The following is a 7,122-nucleotide window of genomic DNA, read 5'->3' as shown; positions in this document are numbered from 1 at the left end:
TTGAGAGTTGGCACGTTGTTTTTTCCTGCAGGGCGCTCGCAGCACATGTTGTCCTCCGGAATGCAACCATAAAACTAATTTCCCTTGACTTGTCAGGCCACATTATGTTAATTAGCAGAGAGGAATCATTTGAGCAAATCATTTCTGATATTTGAGTTGCCATCATACTTTCAGTTCAAATTGTTTTTAAAGTGTATTACAAGGAAACAAAACAAGGGACTTAGAAACTTAGAAGCTCATGCATTAACAGAGAAGTGACAATAATGCGAAAAGAAAATTGTGGGATTTTATATTTTCTTTCTTGCTGTGACCTTAATGCAGAATCAAGAGTATAAAATGTGTTTTCTCTTCAGATTACAATGGTTTCGTGATCGTCACACATTCTAGGTCACTTACCTTTAACCTGACCTCTGCCTCTAAATAGCATTTGCATCCTGTGGGAGTTTACAACAACACGCTGCAGAGAAACAGTGAAAGTAGAACTGAAAAATATACGGTATGCATTATGCAGTGTGTGTATCAGTAAAGTGAAAACTGCATTAGTGGAAGTGGTCTCTGAGGCTTACGTATTATGTCACTGTCTGCTGTCCTAAAGAAAATCCTGCTCATGTATGTTTTGCTTCGCTCCTTCATCATCCTCACAGTCTGCTCATTCACATGTTGCAGCATCAAGCGCTTTACACACACTCGTGAGAATACTAAGCAAAGGTGTCACAAACTGGCAAAGGAGACACACTTAATTCAAAAGGGAAACGGCCAAGCGCAAAAGAATAAGAGAGCAACTGTAAAAATGTGTGTGTGCCGTATTAATTGTGCCAAAGAGTGGAAGAGTGTGAAGCGTGGTGCGGGGGAGTTTCATGATGTGACATAACAACAACCCACAAATAAGGAGAAGTGTTTGAGTATGAAGCGAAAAGCTGGCACACACACACACACACACTGGCTACTTACCATCATATGCAGCACCGCTCATAGTTGGCAATGAAAACAGTAGGATACAAAATAGAACATCATTTATTCATGCATACATTAAGACAGTGGAGTGGATTGAAGTTTCCCTTTTTTATTTCCATTTAAATAGTATTATGTAACTCATTGTGAAAGCATATCCAGTCTGCTCGAGCGTATGAGAGCTCTGGTGAAGATGAGACCACTAAATGGCATCAATGATGGGAGGCAGCTGGGCTAAATGGTCCAAAAACAAATCAAACAAACCCGTCTTAGAATTTCAGGAGTGCTGATGACTTGCACTTTAATGTCTACACTGCCTGGGCTGCAGCAGGAGTGTGTGTTGGAGAAGTGAGTAGCTTCCCTTTTTGATGTGTGTGACGTGTGAGCGATGTCAAGGATGTCAGCAGGTCAGCGGGTCAGATCTCTCTCCCCGTGATCTTGATGCCCTCCTTTGCGCAGACTCTGTGATCAAAGAACCTCTCACTGACTCTGCTTCCATCTGTGCCAGTGGACCAACACATTTTTCTAAACAATATAAAATAGATTTTCTCCGAAACAGAATAAATCCATAAAACACGTTTAAAAATAATGAGCAACAATCAAAGACAGAAAAACAACAAACACAAATTCTGACCTGAAACTGAGTTATAAGTATTCAATGTCATCAAGGTGATTATTATGTTTTGGCAAATTGCACCTTGACTGATTATAGACTTACAGGTTTACTCACAGTTTCTCTCTCTGGAGCGACATCACATCCCACTCCCACTGCCTCCAACCTCATGCAGGTCCCAGTATAAACCACAGCCAATCAAAACACTCCCTCACAGTCACATTCATCCTTTCAGTTTCTGTCCCACTGAAGTTAACATCAAACTCCAGCTCCTCAAACTCATCAGAGAGGTTTTGATCGAACAGACAGATTGGCATTAGGTGGTTATTACTCATTAATAACACCGCCACTTTCTCCGCTCCAGCCTGTTATTTACTGTAAGTACTGCACCCATTGATTCATCTGTCCACCCTTTTTTCTACACCTCCTCATTTTCTCCCCAACTGCCAGCCTCCGGATCGCTATGCAATCTCAATCCTAAATCTCAGCGCTTCTCCATCTCCGATAAAATCGCCCTTTCTTCACACAGATGGGTTATGATTGACGGGAAATATGTTGCAGAGATCTCGCAGGTCATGGGGTGGGGGGGGAGGGGATGGGGGTGGGGGGCATTAGATACATGACTCACACTCGTATTGTGACATTTTAATGTTGGCTACGTTGAAATGTCAGCTCAATCACGGGCCCGCTTCCTCACCCCCACAGGCAGATTAGCAGAGAGGTACCATTTCACATTGTATCAGATAATCCTACATGTAATCTATACGTACCCTGCTGGTCTAATGTCCACAAACACAATGATACTTCTGGACCTTGTAGCTTGATTGTAGTCGAGCTGAACAAATGAGGTGGAACTTCGGGTGGCAAAATGTCTATTTCTATTCAGCTGTGTTTAACTAGTCAATATTTAAAGTCGATGCGGTGAACAATCCACCAGGCAGGGCAGAACTTTCAAGAGCAGGTTCATTATGATCAGAGTAAGAGGTTTCTCTATTTATAGGACATCAAAGGTAGATGTGTGTGTGTGTGTGTGTGTGTGTGAGAGAGAGAGAGGGGGGCATTGATGTAAAGCTGCCTGAGCACAACAACATCATCCCTGCTCGCACGACTCCTGCTGTTTGCGTCTCGCTGTGCAAGAAAAAGAGAGCGAGAGTGAGCAAACAAAAGTGTGGAGGCTGTAAATTACATGAAGGAGAAACATCTCACGACAGTTTGGCTTGGGTTTCTATATGCGTTCCCATTTTTCCACCGTATATTATTTACTTTAGGATAAACACTGGCAGACTTGACGTGTTGCTGTCATATGTTTGCCTTTAATGGAGTCCCAAATGAGACGGCAAATCTGGAGGAAGTGCTCACACCGAGCCGAGCAGCAGCTGGTGTGAAACTTTTGTTTTTCTGTAGAATATAGACATACACGGAAACAGACAGGCGCGTGTTGTCTTGTTCTTGTTATTAAAATGAAACAATGACAACAACTTATCTGCACAGTGACGTGTACAAAGTGTGAGAAATTTCAAAATAAGAGCTGGAAAGACCAAATAATAATAAGCAAATAAGAATTTAGTTTATTTAATCAGTGTTCCTCTTGAAATCAGGTCTGGACGGGAGCTGCAGAGTTGAACAAACTGGCTTTGACCTTTTTTTTAACCCATTACATGCTGTATATTCCATATATGTGTTAATAAAATGGTCCAGTAGGGGGCCACGTCATGCGATCTTGCTTGTGACCAGCAGCCATTACCTGCCGCTGTACGATACTCTTTCATCTAACACTTAGACTTAGACTTATACGCAAGTAAATTCCAATCCTCTTTGAGTGGATGGTCATGTTTTGAAAGCTTTAACGCTGATGACATCATTGCTCACGGTTAGCATTCACTATTACTGCCCTGCTCTCATACTGTCACCTTATTAGTCAACATCTATAATCCAGACAAGGCAGACACGCCGGTCAAGGACGGTTATTTATATTGCGAGCTGTATCCAATTAAGTCAACATGTCATCCTGAAACTGTCCCCCAGCTAATGGGGTTCCATCAGCATGAAAGACGGCTTGATAAATATCAAAGGGTACAAAAGACAACAGCAGAGACATCTTGATATTAACGATAATACAGAGGATCGTTTAGATGGAGATGGCTGTTCTCAAACAGCTTTGCCTGGATCAAAGAGTCAACATGGTTCACTTAACCAAATTATCAAGCCGCATTAATTTTGATGAGGATCCCTCCCTGGAGGTTGAGTTGTTGGGAGTTTAAGCAATCAATCACAATCTATTCACTGACGTTGTGATTATGATCCTGGTCCTACTGAGGCCTAACAACAGACTTCTTGCAGTTTTCTTGCTGCTGCTCGGTTAAAACTCTTCTGTGTACATTTCTGAAATCTGTCTTCAACGATTTTCAGGCCAAGGACCCCCCAAACTCACGGAGAGATGGAGCAGGGACCCCCTACTATATACTGTATATTGTATAAAATTGTGTTTTATATCAAACTGGGCCTAATGCCATGTATAAACATAGCTACCCTGTTATTGTGCATTCAATTCTAAGCTATTCAGTGACGTGCAGTGAGGTTCGCAGTGAGGTTCGTGGCTTGAGAGGCACTGACTCTTTCAAAGTCAGAATTACAAATATATGAATTCAACAGAGAGAAATGCGCTCCCTCAAATGCGATAAATTCAACCACATCTAGATGTAGTGGTTGAATGAAGATTTGGTTGAATTTGCCCCAAATTTGCAGCAATTGATCCTAGTGCCATCCAGATGATGTGGTTGAATTTCTAGAGGTCTCGCTCCTACCTTGAAGATAGAGGCCTTTCACAGAAATTACCCATTTTGTCTATGGTTACTATGAAGTGCCATATAGATGATACCATTGCAGCCTGGAGGCTGTGTCTGCAATGTCTTTTAGCCCTCTCACTCCTCTCATGTGCAAGATATGGGCTTTTCAAGTTTTCTCTTGTTTTCGAAAACGATGACCGCAGGGTAAACTTTTTCCGAATTTTCTCAATATTCCCCAATTTACCCCAAATTGATGCCATTGCAGCCTGGATGCTATTTTGGCCCTCTCACTCCTTCCTTTTCCAAGATATGGGCTTTTCTGGTTTTCTCTAGTTTAAGAAATCAATGACCAACCAATGGTCAACTTTTGCCCAATGTTGGAATTATGTTGATGTGTATTTAAAGGATCTTGGACAAGGAAGAAGCTAGAGAGCTAAAAAATCCACACTGGGGGCACGAGGATTCATTCACATGAGATGGAAGAAAATTTAAATTTTGCTCATTTTTTCAGAGGAGGTAAGGGGGGACCCTTATCCAATTTGAAGTTTTTTGAACGGGCCATATCTTGGCCTAGGAAACACACAAAAAGCCAAAAATTCACACACAACATCCCCATGGCAACAGGATTTTGGGGTGCAAGTTTGGAGTAATTTTGACAATTTTGACCCAATTCCAATTCCTTTAAAAGCCCATATCTTGGACAAGGAAGAAGCTAGAGAGCTAAAAAACACACAGCCTCTGGGGATTAATTGGCATGAGTTTGAAGAAAATTTTCAAATTTTGGTAATTTTTTCAGAAGAGGTAAGGGAGGCAGTTTCAACAAGGCAGGGTCAACTTTTTTCGAATATTTTCAATATTCCCCAACTTGCCCCAAATTCACACAAATTGATGCCATTTCTGCCTGAATGCTGCGTCTGACATGTTAGCTCTCTATCTCCTTCATTGTCCAAGATATGGGCTTTTCCAGTTTTCTGTAGTTTCAACAAACGATGACCCGCCGGTCAACGTTTTTCGAAAATTTTCAATATTCCCCAATCTGCCCCAAATTCACACAAATTGATGCCATTTCTGCCTGGATGCTGCCTCTGGGACCCTTATCCAATTTGAAGTTTTTTGGACGGGCCATATCTTGGCCAAGGAAACACACAAAAAGCCAAAAATTCCCACACAACATCCTCAGGGCACCACGATTCGTTGGTGCAAGTTTGGAGTAATTTTGACAATTTTGACCAAATTCCAATTCATTCATGAAAAAAATTTTTAATTAAAAAATATAAGAAATTGTGTTTTCAACCACAAATTTCAAGACCCCCCTGCATTACCTCCCCGGACCCCCTGTAGAAGACTTCTGCTTTAGTCCACAGCATCTCACAGAGGTTCTTTTGTACAGTGAGAGGATCATTCAACAATGCTCTGTGATCATTGACCATTCATCCTTCATTTGTAAAATTAGTACTTTTGCATTTCAGCCTTAAAAAAAACTTCAACAGAGGAAAAGTGAAATCTTTGGGGTTGTTTGGGCCAAAAAACAGGATTTGGAAATCTAGAAATAGCACATGGCATATTCACTGTGACTGAATATGCAATGATTCATACTCTCACATTTCCCAGTGAGCATATTTCTCCTGTGTATTTCCTCAACCCATTTACTCGTGTAAGTGGAAGGTAGAGAAGGATGAAGGCCTCCTCTGAGTCGCTCTCCACTTTAGTGAAGACAGATTGTTTCACCCTGACAGAATCGCTCCGTCTTGGCGACGGCTTGATCAAACCAGAGCCTGCCCTCCATAAGTAGAGCTGCAAACTTACACCGGCGGTAAGTGTTGTAGATAGATTTGAATTGATCCAATCATTTTCTCTCCTTTGGACGTTGCTTCTAAACCAATAGTGAAATAAGAGACACATACCACGCCTCTAGAATCATAATTTTTGTTACGCCTCAGGCGAAACAGACAGCAGGGAGAGTGCAACTGAACAAGTGAAGAGAGGGCCATTATATATTTGGAGATTCAATTATGGACGTGGAGCTCTCATTCATCCTCCCATGTTCCAACCCGAGTCTTAAAGATATTCTCCCCGAGTGTGTGTCAATGTGTCCATGATGGGAACATTATCTCCATAAATCTGACCTCCCGTCACCGCGGAGTGAAAGATGAAGCAGCAGAGATCCCCGCCGAGATCCTTTCCAAAGCACCGGGACGTATCGCTCTCTTTCAGCAGGACCATTGTGGCTCCGGGGCTCTATGAGACGCCACCGGGGCAGGTGATTGATTCCCTCCTCTGGGATTAATCTAGATAGAGACTGTGTGTGTGTGTGTGTGTGTGTGTGTGTGTGTGTGTGTGTGTGTGGGGGGGGGGGGGGTTGTCTGATAGAGACTTGTGTGATCTACAGCTTGTTTAGGTCCTCATTTCCCAGAGTTCATAGCACTCCTCCATCAATTCGCAGACAGGCAGCCAAGGTTTTTCTCTCTCTAGCCGCGGCAGTCTCTGGGGGAAGATAAAGACTTCCTCTGTCTGCCTCAGTACATTATCATCACTGTGATCTGTGCTCTTTGTTTGTATTATCTTCTCTCCATTCTGTTGATTAGATGCTGTTGCTTTTTTTTTTTTTTAATGCCTCGTGTACTCGAGCAGAAAATGGATCTCTTCCTCGCGCTGAGGTTAAATAGGTCAAAAATAAGCAAACAACCTTATTACCAGGAATGCAACCACCCGCGTGCATATGCAGGCAAAGGGCTTTACTGTGCACGGATTGGGCTAACTTGCACGTCCACA

This window comes from Genypterus blacodes, unplaced genomic scaffold (assembly GCF_046128005.1).
Source record: "Genypterus blacodes isolate CSIRO-AG114 ecotype Tasmania unplaced genomic scaffold, CSIRO-AGI_Gbla_v1 ptg000098l_1, whole genome shotgun sequence".
NCBI lineage: Eukaryota > Metazoa > Chordata > Actinopteri > Ophidiiformes > Ophidiidae > Genypterus > Genypterus blacodes.
The sequence above is the reverse complement of the archived record's forward strand: the minus strand, read 5'-3'. Positions refer to the sequence as shown.